The sequence below is a fragment of the Diceros bicornis genome, chromosome 19 (assembly GCF_020826845.1).
Source record: "Diceros bicornis minor isolate mBicDic1 chromosome 19, mDicBic1.mat.cur, whole genome shotgun sequence".
In the NCBI taxonomy this organism is placed as follows: Eukaryota; Metazoa; Chordata; class Mammalia; order Perissodactyla; family Rhinocerotidae; genus Diceros; species Diceros bicornis.
Window position 1 is genome coordinate 44494388 of NC_080758.1, and position 13114 is coordinate 44507501.

Consider the following 13114-nt stretch of genomic DNA (forward strand, 5'->3'; position numbering starts at 1 on the left):
ATATGCTTTCTGCCGAACACCTATTTTCCGATTTTGGTACATTTGACCATTTCGATGCTACTGGTATGAGTAAGAATCTCTCCAGGGCAGGGCCACTATCTGTGCTGCCCCCCCAAACCCTCCCCGCTTTTTGCCCTTGGTATGCAATTTACAATGAGATCTCTAAAGGTGAGATCTCATTAGGTTGAAGCGGATGAACTGCCGCTAGTCAAGTGTTTCTGATGTATAGAAGGGGCAATTTCATATGGTTCAGCATGATAATATTTCTAAATGATCAAGAGGAACAGAGAATACCAGCCACCTCTAGACCAGCGCTGTCCAACAGAACTTTCTGTGATGATGGAAATGATCCAAATCTGCACGGACCAACACGTGGCTACCAAGCACTTGAAATGTGGCCAGTGTGACTAAGGAATTGAATCTTAAATTTTATTTCAATATAATTGTTTCAAGTTTAAATAACTCTATCTGACTACCATATTGGACAACACAGTTCTAGACAGTAGCTTCTTCAGACAAGAACTAGGTCTCACTCGTTCATATTTATAGTGTTTGAAGGCCCAGCACACAGGAGATGCTTGAGAAAGGAAATGAAATTAAACGTATCTTCTCGCCATTACCACATTTTCAACTGACTCCCCCACCTTCCTTCCACTGAAGCTCTTAATTTTGATCTTCTAGTTCCGTGTCCTACCAGGACAGTTACAGTCCCAGCAAGTATGGAACTATACAGCCCTGTAGGCGAACATTAAGAAGGCCATGCCCACATCACCCAGCAGCTGGGCAACAGGAATTGGCCTGACATCCGCCTGACTGGTTGGGCCTCCATGTTCTCATCCATAGCATGGGAACAACCATACCTACTTTACAGAATGGGGTGGCTGCAAGGCTTAAAAATCAAGCTGGGTTCAGCTTCATTTGTCCAGTGAGTTAGCAGCTGGATAACTAATGAGAATATTTTAACGGGTCTGGCAATCAACTTCATTTAGTCAACAATTATTGTGTTATACACCAGGCCTTGGCCGTCGCAGGTCCAGGATGTACAGATGGATAGCACAGTCTGTGCTTTCATAATCCTGACTGACCATTATTTTTTTCTCTCGAAACAAGATTTTAGCAAAAAAAAAATCTGGCATCTCAAAAATTGAGACTTTATCATTAAATCATTAAATCATTTGCAGTCAACCACTTAAACGGAATTTGGTGCTGTATAATTATTGCAGCCTGCTGACTTAGGGCTCATTTCAGCAAAGAGCATAATTGCTCAAATGTGACTCAATGATTTGAGATTTAAAACTCTCGCATCACCGAAAAATATTCATGCACCAAGGTACCACTCTAACTTTTTAATCTCTTTTTAGATGTTCAGAGGCCGATTCCTAACTATGAAAGAAAAGAGTTCTGTTACAGCATGATGCCTGTAGCTCTACCCACTGGACATCTTCTATCCAAACCCCAAGACAGCCTCAACGGGCCCAGGAGCCCCACACGCCAGGTTTGCACTGCTCCATGTGAAGGGAAAACTTAATCTACCAGGAGGTCTGCCCCCACCTTTCCTCCTTTGCTTAAACAGAGAGAGAAGTGGCATTTCCAGGACCTCAGAACCGGAAGCTTCTTTCTGGAAGGGAAACAGGTTGGCAGCCCATAGTGGGGCTGACCTTTGGAAAGTTCATAAAGGAACTGAGACGTCACCACAGTAAGCAGCATGCTGCAGGATCACCAAGACTTCTCGGGTGTCAGATTAACAGGAAGTTAAGACAACCAGGCACAGAGAGAAAGTGTAAGGCAGGAGGCAGGGGTAGAATGTATGCTCCCGGATTGCGTAAGGCTGGTGTAAGACGTGCAGCTGTCCCTCCTGGGAGTGCTGGACAGAAGACCTGGCGCTTGGGGACACGCAGCAGCCAGAGTTCTGAAGAGATCTCTAGCCTGCGATGTGAGGCCCTACTGGACCTACTTCCCCAAACTCCAGAAGCAGCCATCCAGACCCCTCACCCCCAAGATTCCAGCATACTAGAACGTATGACGTTCTACGTGGAAGGCTCCCAAGAGCCTTTGAAGTTTCATTTCCTTGGTGCTTCCTAGTCTCTGCTGACCTCCGACCTCCAGGAGTTATTGCCAAACTGCCTTGTGTTTGCACAAGGTCCCAGTTAGTCCCAGCACTGGCCTGGGAGTGGGTGGTATTTGCCCCGGAGGCTGTCTGGACCCTGCTGTGAGAGGGTGGTGCTACCTCCAGGCTATAGATAAGGAAACCCAGGTTGAGAGAGGTTAAGGGATCTGCGCAGAGAGTCTGTAAGCGTGGCATGGGGGGTGGAATCCAGACCCTGGGACTTCCAGAGCCCTGTGTCTGCAGCAGGCCGGCTGGAGCCAGACCCAGACTGTACCTCCCTCCCCTGCCCCGCACGCCCCTAAAAATTCGTCCCAACAGTCACAGCCAATACCTGTTGACTGCTCCCTACGTGTGCTGGGTCTTCACGTCTTTTCTCTTAAGTAGAAACGCTCAGCAGCCCCGTTTTTCAGACAGGGAAGCCGACACCCGGAGTTCAACAGCTTGGCTGAGGTCATCCCCAAGAGTAGCCCACTCCCTTAACCATTACACCATACCGAGCTACCATTTATGATCTATAATTTGAGGAGAGGTCCTCAAGCTTCCCGGACGCCCCACTGGACGCGCGGACCCCAGCCCGTCCTCCCCTGCCCCAGGGCGCGCGGCCGGGGAGACCGGCGGGCGGCAAGCCGGGTGCCAGCGCGCTTGGCCGGCCGGGCCGGAGATGCCCGCTTCCGCCCGGGCCTGGCAGGGCACGGGGTGCCCCCGTCCCACGCCGGGCGCCCTCGCGCCGGGCTCCACGCAGCCTGGCCGAGAAAACGGTGCCCACGGCCCCGCCGCCAGGGGGAGCAGGGAGCCGCCTCCCGCACTCCGGGAAGTTGCCACCGCGGCGCCGGGCGTCCGGACCCCGGACAGCCCCGTCCCCGCACGGCGTCCCCCGGAGCCCCGCGTCCCGGGCCCGCCCCGTCGGGGGCCGCCCGACTCCCGAAGCGCCTCCGGGCCGCAGCCGGCAGGCGGGCGCACTCGGCCCGCGGGCCCCCCATTCATCCCGCCCTCCTCCCCCCGGCCACCCCGCCGCCTTCCGCCCGCCCCCCCACCCCTCCAGCCCGACTCCAGCCCGGACTCCAGCCCGGCAACGTCATCCGGCCGCTTCCCGAAACTTAACCCTTTCCTCCGCCAGCTGTGCGCCGCCCCGCCCCGCCGCCAACTTTCTTCGCCCAACTTCGGAGCGCGCGGGCCGGCCCGACGGCCGGGCGGGGGGGAGGGTGGGGGCGCCACGTCGCGCCGCGGGGCCCCTGACGGCGAGGGGCGTGGGGTCCACACCGCGGGGCGCGCTCGGCCGACGCCCCTGCGCCGGGTTCGGCCCGGCACACGCCCCCCGGGGTCCGACCCGACCCGAGGGGCCGCGGCCGCGGCGATGGCGGGCGGCGCCGCCGGGGGAGGGGCCGCCAAGAAGACGTGTCACTCGCGGCGCGGCCGGCCCCGGCGCCCCGACGGCCCGGCCCGCGCGCCGCCACCGCCGCCGCCGCTGCAGGGCCCGTTCAAGTTTCTCACCTGCAGCCGGAGACGCGGGAGGGAGAGCGAGAGGGCAGGAGCCGCCGCCGCCGCCGCCGCAAGACCGGGAGAGAGGAGCCGGCCGAGCCTCCGCCAGGAAGCCGCCCCCGAGCAGCTGCAGGCACCGCGACCCCGACGCCGCCCGCCCCGTCCGCCGTCCGCTCCGGCCGCTCGCTGGCTGCGTGCGCGCGTGTGGAGTCGTGGCACTTTCTGCCTCGGAGCTGGCGAACGGCCCCCTCCGCCAGGATCGCCGCCTCCTGCCTTCCCCACCCGGGGCAGCCATTCATCGAGCCGCCTCTCCCCATTGGCCCGCGCCCCGCCACTCCGCCGGTCGCTGGCCAGTCAGAGCGCGCGCGGCCGAGCCGGGGCGGCGGCCATTGGGGGAGACGAGGGTCTCCGCCTCGGCCAACGGGAGAGGGGCGGAGCCGCGGGGAGCCGCGGGGGGCGGGGCCGGGAGGGCGGGGCCGCGCGGCGCGGCGCTCAGCCCTGCGCGGGGGCTGGGCGGGGCCGGAACGCCCCGCCAGACGTGGGAGGGGGCGCCTCCGGCCCCGCCCACTCCGGGCCTGCGGCGCTGCCAGCTGTCGCTGAGTTTAGGCCGGCTCTGTCCCGGAGGGCGGCGGAAGGTTCGAATCCCGGCGGCGCCAGCCCTGGGCCCCTGGACCCCACCGGGCTGAGGTGGCGGTGGGTGTCACCCTGCGCAGGGTTGCGCAACCCGCGAACGGCCGGAGAAATGCTTTATTTAAACCCAACTAGTTTCCCCCGAAGCAGCGCCCCCTCTGGGCCTCGGGTGTGAGGACAGGTTCTGCTGCGGGTCAGCCCAGGGAGGACAAGTGCCTATCTTCAGAGAGATTGCAATCAGCACCAGAAAGAATTTTCTTAAGTAAATGGAGGGATGAGGGTGGAAAGACCAGAAGGTGCACAAGGAATCGAGGTGGATGTCATTGCACCCATTTTTAGGGAGGGTACGACTGAGGCACACACAATCTGTTAGAGTCACTCAGCCAAACCACAGCTGGCAGAGCAATAATTAAGCATAAGTCCACCTTATGGCATTTTACTGCATGGAATGGGGAGCGTGAGAAGATCTGACCCAAGAAAACTCACCCATTTCCCAGAAAAGTGAGCAAATGGTACTTCCTCATTACATGACTCCCCCACCCCAGTATAAGCTGACACTCTCTTCATAACCAAATAAGTCTTTCAATTAAGATAATTTTAAGCCTGGTTTTTATATTTTATATTACATCAATGTCTCTTAAAGCTAACTCTTAGAACTTGAGCCAAAGCCAGCCTCTTTGAAATAGAGGTTTCTGAGAGGCCAAAAGGGCTGCTGCAGCCTGATCCGCCCCACACCACCTCCCTGGCCCCTGTGGCTGCAGAATCCTGTTCCTAATATTTATTTCCTCCGTTTTGTCACTGGTACTGCACTACTTGTTGTTAGAAAGATGTGGAAAATACAAGCCGTCCTGAGGGAATAAAGAGGGGCTGAATTGAAATTAAACTGTTCATTCCTATTTTTAATCTCAGACGTTCCTTAGCACATTAATGATTAATCAGTGGGAATTAACCTGGATTAGCTTTCGACCCTCAGTCTTTTTCCAGTGGTGAGCCCCGGCTTGAAATAAAAGTCAAGAATCCCAGTTTCCGGCTGTCATATGCTACCAACTAGTTCTAATTGACCATGGGTAAACCAGTGAACCTCTCTGAATGTGGGTGTACTCCACTGGGATGATCACCGCCACCTCTGGGTTTTAGAGAGGAAATTCATTCATTCATTCATTCATTCATTCATTCTTTGGTGTTTGTTGAGTGCCTGGTATTTACTGCCAGGCTTGGCCAGCAGCCTAGAGTGACACACAGACCCAGCAAAGACTCCGCTGCCCTTGAGGGCCTTGCTGTGGGCAGAGACCTCCTTCTTCTTATTCACTGTTTAGGTTTTCCCAGAAGCAGATCCTGATAGGAGGGTTTGGGTTCGAGTGACTCACTTGGGGTACGGTCACAGGAAGCCTTGGTAGAGAAGTGGGACAGGAAGGAGCTGGCAGAGAGCACAGTGTCAAGCAAGTGACTAGTGTGGGCAGCCGGGGCTCAGTGCCGCCGGGCATGCTGGGACCCTGTGGAGCACTCCCTGGAGACGGCCCACCCGAGGGGGGAGGGCAGATTATTTACCCACCTCCTCCCGGTCCTTGCTGGTTGATGCTTCTTCTGGGAGGACTTTCACTCCCCCCACACCCCACCAGGCAGGGAGAGCCTTCCAGCAGAGAGAAGCAGCTGCTTGCCGTAAGAAGCCAGAGGGTGAGTGTCTAGGGGTTCTGGGGGCCACGATAGTGTAGCCTACGTAACTGTGACCCTGTGCCTGACACAGCACCTGCACAGAGTATAGGCTCAGGAAATAGATGTTGCATAAATATTGTTAAATAAATTACAGGATTACAAAGTCCTTAAGAGTGAGGGGTGTTTACAAAAAAGGGGCTCTCTGTCTGTTCCCTCCCATAGTTTAATGTTTGGTTTGGCCTCAACACAACATACGTTTCAGCATGGAAGAGTGGCCCGGCCTGAGCCTTTGCCTTTCCTCCCTCCCTGCCCCTTGTCCAACCTCCACGAGGAGGTAGCCCCCACCCCTCCAATCCCCCCACCCCACCCCCTGTCCTGGCCCGACTCTCACAACCACAGCTGTGCCTGTGGAACCCATCCTTGGCCCTGCTCAGCCTCATCAGCACGTTTCAGCCTTGTGCTCTCCCAAGATGTGTCTAGGAAAAACCAGAACCACCCCAGGACTAGATGGACAGCGGGTGCCTGTGGGGGGAGCAAGGGGCTTCCCCCAGGCTCAGAGCCCCTGGTCCTGCTACGTCTACCCCAGGCCTGTATCTGCCAAGTCACACAGCCTTCCACGGCAGGAGAGAGATCCCACCTGGCACAGTCCAGCCTCCAGGTACTGTCTGCTCAGGGCCAGGCACCAGGCTAGAGCCTGGGAATCCGGTCCCTGCCATCCCCCTGGGTGACAGTCCAGTGAGAGGCTGGCACGTGTAAACAGGTCATTTCAACACAAATGGGCAGTGTGGTCAGAGAGAGAAGCTTGAAGTGGTGTGGGAGCCCACGGGCAGGGGCATGAACCAGACTGGGGAGAGCAGAGGGGGTGACAGCAGAAGCTCGAAAGAGAAGTGGGAGTTAGCCAGGCCAGAAAGTGGGTGAAGGGCACACCTGGCAAGAGAGCAGCCTAGGCAGAGGCCTGGTGATCTCAGGTAGCTTGATGCCTGAGGGGCAGCTGCAAGTGGTTGTGTTTGCCAAAGCCTGAAGGGTGAAGGCGAGGGTGGGAAGAGATGAGTCTCAAAAGGTGATCATAACGGGCACGAGGGAAGTGTTTTGGGGTGATGTAAATGTTCCATATGGTGGTGATAGTGGTGGTTCCACGACTCTGGTAAAACTCATCAAATTATACACTCTTGAAATGGGTGGATTTGGTTTGTAAGCAAATTACGCTTCAATCAACCTGACTCAAAAAAAGGACGTATTGGGTTTTAGTTGTGTATTAAAAACAAATAGAGCATTCTTATTAGGAAAAGCTAAACATACAAGAATAATTACCTAGTATGGTCCATTAACTCATGGTAGTGTCTTCCTTTCTGTTACTAAATTGCAAATATTATTTTAAAAGAGAAGGCAGAAAGATAAGAATATGTTATATCTTACAGTGTAAAAAGAGGTTTTCCTTTATTAACAACAATGAAAGGATGATAAATGACAAGCAGAATAAAATGCCATCTGAAAAACTAAAGGCCGCTGTAACAATGTATAACATTTTTAGGTCTTATCACGTGCCAGGTGCTGTTTGAGATGCCCTGTGACTAGGTAAAATTATTTAACCCTCAGAACAACCTGATAAGGGAGGTACAGTTATTATCTCTGTTTTAAAGATGAGGAAACTAAGGCACAGAGAGGTTGAGTAGCCTGCCCAATGGCGCAGAGCTAGTCAGAGGAGGAGCGTTTGGCCCCAGGGTCCATGAGCATAGCCACTGCATTGGGTGCCAAACCCCGGAAAGTGTGCTGTACGTGTGTGTGTGTGTGTGTGTGTGGTGGGGGGAGCCTAACCCTCGGTGGTGGCGACTCCCGGAAGGGTTTGTGTCCAGGACAGCCAAGGTTACTCCCTTGGCACTCTCTTTTGGGTGATTGTGATGCTCAGCTGCGTTGAGGACCCCCCACTGGCTTGGGAGGCCATTGCAATAGTTCAGGTGACAAGGGCTTGAATGGGGCAGTGACAGGAGTGGGAGGTGCAAGGGTCCTTTATGAGACATGTTTAGGAGGTGAAGTAAGTGCAGCTTGGTGGCCATGGGGTGTCGGGGAAGGGAGGAGCCACCTGTGAACCCCTGCTCCTGGCTTGAGTGACAGGGAGCGTGGTGGTGTCACTGCTGGGCGGGACACACAGGAGAATGAACAGGTGGCAGAAGGAATTGGGGAGGATGTTGTGTGTTGTTTGGACATGGTGAATTCGAAGAGCTGAGGGAAGTCCAGTCTAGGTGGAGAGATTGTTTCTGTGGGTCCGCAGCTCAGGGGTTGAGGCTGTGTGGCTGATACAGTTTGGAAACCTAAGCACCTGAGTGGAGGTTCAAACCTTAAGGACAGAGATGATCATACCCAGCATTTAGAGCTGGAAGCTGCATGCAGATGGGGATAAGAGAAAGCCATTGCTTGAGTCCTGGACAGAAAAAGGAAAACCCACTAAAGAGTCTGTATCCATCAGCTTTTGCTGCGTAACAAACCACTCCAAAACTCGGTGGTATAAAACAATTACAACTTCTTATTAGAGCTCACACATCTGTGAGTAAGCTGTGGCTTGGCTGATCTTGGCTGGCTCACGCACGGGTCTTTGGGTGGGCTGGGGTTCACCTCTAGTCTGAGCTTGACTGGAGAATCTTAGAAGCTGTGCTCCACTGGGCTCACTCCCTTCTCCTGGGGTTAGCAAGCTAGAGGGGTAGTCACTTTTCTTGGTGATGGTTGAAGCAAAAGAAAACAAGCAGAAATTCATACACAAGGTCTCTTGAAGGCTTACAACTGTGTTGCTGCCACCTCATTCCATAGGCTAAAGTGTGGGGAGCTTGTCTGTCACGTGGACAAGCTCAGATTTGAGGGGAGGGGACACACTGGCAGGGGTGAAGAAATGGCACCATTGGTGTACTCTGCCTCTGAGTCCAAGAAAGAGAGATGGAAAAGGTAAATAGGAGAGGCTGGGTTCATGGAGGAGGAGAGTTTCAAGAAATGAGGAATGGTTCAATTCAATTCAATGCACCTTGAATGCAGCCTGGAAAACCAGCAAGTTAAAGACTGGAGGGAGTCACCTGGGATCTTGGGGGACCAGTTTTAGAGGAGGTGGTGGGTGATAAGGTGGCCACCAAATTGTGGATGACTGAGAAAAGAAAGGGAGGGGAGAAGGTAGAAGCAACGTTCATCCATTCATCCAACAGATGAACCCAACTCAGTACCTACCACGTGTCAGTCATTGTGCTGGGGAGACAGCTGTGAACAAGGCAAAGCGGTTCCTTTCATGGAGCTCATATTCTGTGGGGAGACAGACAGTAGACATGTCAACCAATAAATAAGCAAAATGAATTAAAATGATGCAAAGGGCTACAGTGGAAAGAGGACAGGCTCATGTGATGGAGAGGGACAGAGATGTGGGATGGGGAGTGCAGTGGATGTAAAGAAGGTGGTTAGAGAAAGCCTCTCTGGGGAGGTGATCGTTGAGTTGATACTTAAACGATGAGAAGAAGCTGATCTTGTCTTGGAAAGAAGAAAAAAATTAATGGAAAAATCCCGGGGCGGGGAGGAGCTTAGCAGCCAGTTCAGGGAACAGAAGGAAGGCTGTGTAGCTGGGGCTCTAGGAGGAAGGGAGAAAAAGGCTTGGGATCCTGAGGCAGAAAGGTACGAGATGTAGAAGGAGGGTCTTAGGATGCATTGGGAAGCCACTGGGGGCGGGGAGATGTAAGCGAGAGAGTAATGCAATCAGATCTGCGTTTTGAAAGATCACTGTAGCAGTGGTGTGTGGGATAGTTAGGATGGAGTAATGGAGGATCTGGGGCCAGTTAGCAGGCTTTGCAAGATTCCAGGCAAGATATGCTTGATGTTGTGGTGGTAAATATTTAACAATTGGCTATCTGAGGTGGGGGGCAGAGGTGTATTCCTAATTTGTAGCATTTGCCAATTTCTGTGGTATAAAGACTCTCATCATAGCCAATTTCAAGCTACTGAGTCACTGAACACAAAGGTGGAAATAAATTTGCAGTAGCATACCATTAGATACCACATAGATACAACAGACATACGTAATCTCAAGGGCATGATAACAGTAAAATGTAGCAAAGCAATTAAGAAGTAGTGATTTTGAGTATGTATTACCTTTGTTTTTCATGTAATCTATTTCATTGTAAGTTTATATAATTAAATTTTTAATAATGGCTGTGTTTAACAAATTGCTCGAAAAATTCCTAAAAATGTAACAATCAGGTCTTGTGAGCCAGCTGGCTCCTCCACACTGCTGAATATAGTAATCATCTGGACTGGAGTGGAGTGTGTGTGTGTGTGTGTGTGTGTGAGAGAGAGAGAGGGAGAGAGAGGGAGACCCAACAGGATTTGCAAATGTTGGAAAAATGAAGTACTGTACATGTTTATGTTGACATTTCTGCACACATGTCACTCCCTGTCTGAATGTGGCCTCATTAGGTCAGTGGCTCTATCTGATGCATCATCATGTTAACTGAACGCGTGGCGCAATGCCTTGATTCTGGTAAAAACTCACCTTAGGTGGTGTCTCCACGGAAGAAGACCTTGAGAAAAAGATTGGAGTGAAAGCAGCTTATTTGGAAGGTGATCCCGGGAATCACCAGGAAGAGAGTGGAGAAGTGAGACAGGGAAGGGAAGGCAGCCAGTGAATAGCGCATCGTCAGCAAGTTTCCGTTCTGGGCAGCTGAAGCATAATCCCATTGAGAACCTCTGGGAGACAGTGTGGCCTATGCCTGAGTTACCCAAACTGGGAAGCAAGGAAGCTGGAATACTTATTCACCAACTCCCTATCCGTCACGGGGTGAGGGCTGCTCCTGGCATTTCCAGCCCGCACCCCCAGAGAAAGCCCCGAGGAAGGAGGTCGCTGGTGTTGGCAATCAGAGGCTGTTGATGTGCACCGGAATGGCAGAGGGGTTGTGAACAGGGCACCAACAGTGTTGGTCCAAAACTCATAAATATTTCTTGAATGAATAAACAAACGAATTAATGAATGTAGGGCACTTTGAGCTCCTTTAAACACAAATTTAGAGTTTAAAAGTTTTAAAACAGAATGCAGATCCTTGCACTCCACAGTCAGCACATTTATCATCTACTTTTGCAAAATCTAGAGCAGAGAACCCAAGCCATCCCAGACAATTTAAATTCTGCAGCAGTGTTACTCGAAACTACAGTAATGTTATACACTCAAAGAAAAATCTCTGTAGATAGACTATAGTAACTGTCAAAAGAAAAATAAAACTTACTCAAAGAAAATACGTGGTAAACATTAACCCAATTACCAGTTTTTATGGTTGCTAGTGGTAGTAACATAACTTGGGTAAGAAGGTTTGGTTTGTTGTGTGGGTAAATTTGGAAGTGAGCTTGGAGATAGGAGCTATTGCAAAAATGACAATTGACCCAGTGGCTGGCTATAAGTGAGTCCCCAGAGAAAACAAGGGAAAAAAGTAGATGAATGATATTTGTCTGGCACCTTCCTGTCTCTCAAGTGCTTTGCAAATGATCCTTCCTATAACCATGAGAGGAAAGTATTATTATTGCTGTCCTCAGTTTAGGTTAGGCAGCTGACAATTGGAAGTGCAGTAGCTTGCTCAAGAAATAAACCTTGCAGACTCCAAAAATGGCATCTTTCTGTGATACATCCCTTTGCTTCCCCCACAGAAACATCAATGGGGAAATGAGCAGGTATAACAGACCCTACACAAGTTAATGAAACGTTCCTCCTTCCTCCAGGCCTCCATGCATCTCCCATTCAGCCTACTCCTTGGATAACAGTGAGTACTTGGTAAGCTGTCAAAAATGTTTTAATTGAACTGAAGACACCATCCAGATATACTGTCCATCTATACTGTCCTAGGAATTCCAGACTCATACCCCTACCTCTCTGTCTCAGATGGGAAGTACCAGTCATGAGAAAGCCCTGAGGTCAGCCTGGTGTGGCTAGATGCCACACACTGGACATCTTGGGACAAAATCTGAAGGCCATTGAGTTAGAATACACAACCGGGCTCATCTTTCCATCCTTGAGCAGGAAGCATCCTTACCTAGCCCAGCTAGTTAGACATCTTGGATCTTCTCTAAGATTACCAGCGATGAAGAACTCAGGACTCCAGACTTTGTCCCCCATTCCTGGTTTACTTTATTCATTCATTCAATAAATATTTATGGAGGATGGCTGTGTGCTAGGTGCTAAGAATTCAACAGAGAACAAGACAAATAGGACCTTATGCTCAATGAGCTTGTAGTCGAGTAGAGATGGGGGAAGGCAATTAATAATTCATTAGACTAACATTCAGCTTGTGGTTAGTGCTCCAAAGTAAACAGAGGGAAATGGTTTACAGGAACTGTGAAAGACCCAACTGTCTTCTTTTTTTTCCTCTTTCTCTTTCCAATCCATCCTGCTCACTTTTAGTAAACTTAACCTTTCAGAACCGCTGCTTCGTCTTGCCTTGCCCCCCACTACATCAAATGTCCATTCTCTGCCTGACTTTTGTGGAACCCCATAGCCGGGCACCCCCCTACTTCACCAGACTCTGCCCATTCCCATCTGTGCCCACCCTGTGCCTTTGCGCACAGCGCACTCTCCCCACTCTTGAGTCGTCCCCACACACTCCACCTTTTAAGGGCTGCCTTTGGTCATTCATTCTGGAATGAGGCGCTAAGTTTGCCAGGCCCCCACTTGTTGGTGGGGGTGCAAAGTAGGATCAAACTTGGTTTCTCTCTGCCCTTGAAGAGCCCACAGAACTACTTCCTCCACAAAACCTCTGAATCCATTTTTTCCCCACCGTCAGCTCCCTTTAGAGGCCACCCCAACACAACTGGGCACCAGAGTGCACTGGGAAGTTCTGTGTACAGGAATTGTGATTCTTCAACGATGATAAAAGCTTATAAAAAGCCTGAGTCGTCCTTTTTTCCTTCTGAATTCCGTGATTTCCAGTTCTGCGGTGAGCCGCTTTTAGCTCTGGGAAGTCCTTTCTTATGTCTATCTTAAATCACTCCAACCTCACTGTGTACTTATTTCTTCAAAAATGCTCTTCTTGGCTGTAGGGCAGAGCTAAGGCCCCCGCTTGATGCTGGGTATGTGCTCGGTGCTCGTGGAGCGCGTCAGTCGACGAGGAAGCGCCTGGCGCTGAAGATCATTGTTCTCTCCGTCCTCTGGGTTCTTCCCTCCAGACTGAAACACTGCAGCCCCTGGAACCTTTCCACCACGTCTTCTCCCCAACCACTTCGTCGTCGAGTGGCTCTTCT

General features: G+C 51.8%; 1 protein-coding gene across 4 annotated transcripts in view; it reads right to left on the minus strand.

Annotated features, from left to right (window-relative positions):
• Window positions 1–3683, minus strand: part of RRBP1 (ribosome binding protein 1) — a 67665-nt gene extending 63982 nt beyond the window's left edge. For all 4 annotated transcript variants that reach the window (XM_058563270.1, XM_058563271.1, XM_058563268.1 and 1 more), the window contains exon 1: window positions 3599–3683. The gene's annotated coding sequence lies outside the window, so the exon portion shown is untranslated. The remainder of the gene's footprint in view (window positions 1–3598) is intronic.
• Between the last annotated feature and the right edge of the window lie 9431 nt (window positions 3684–13114).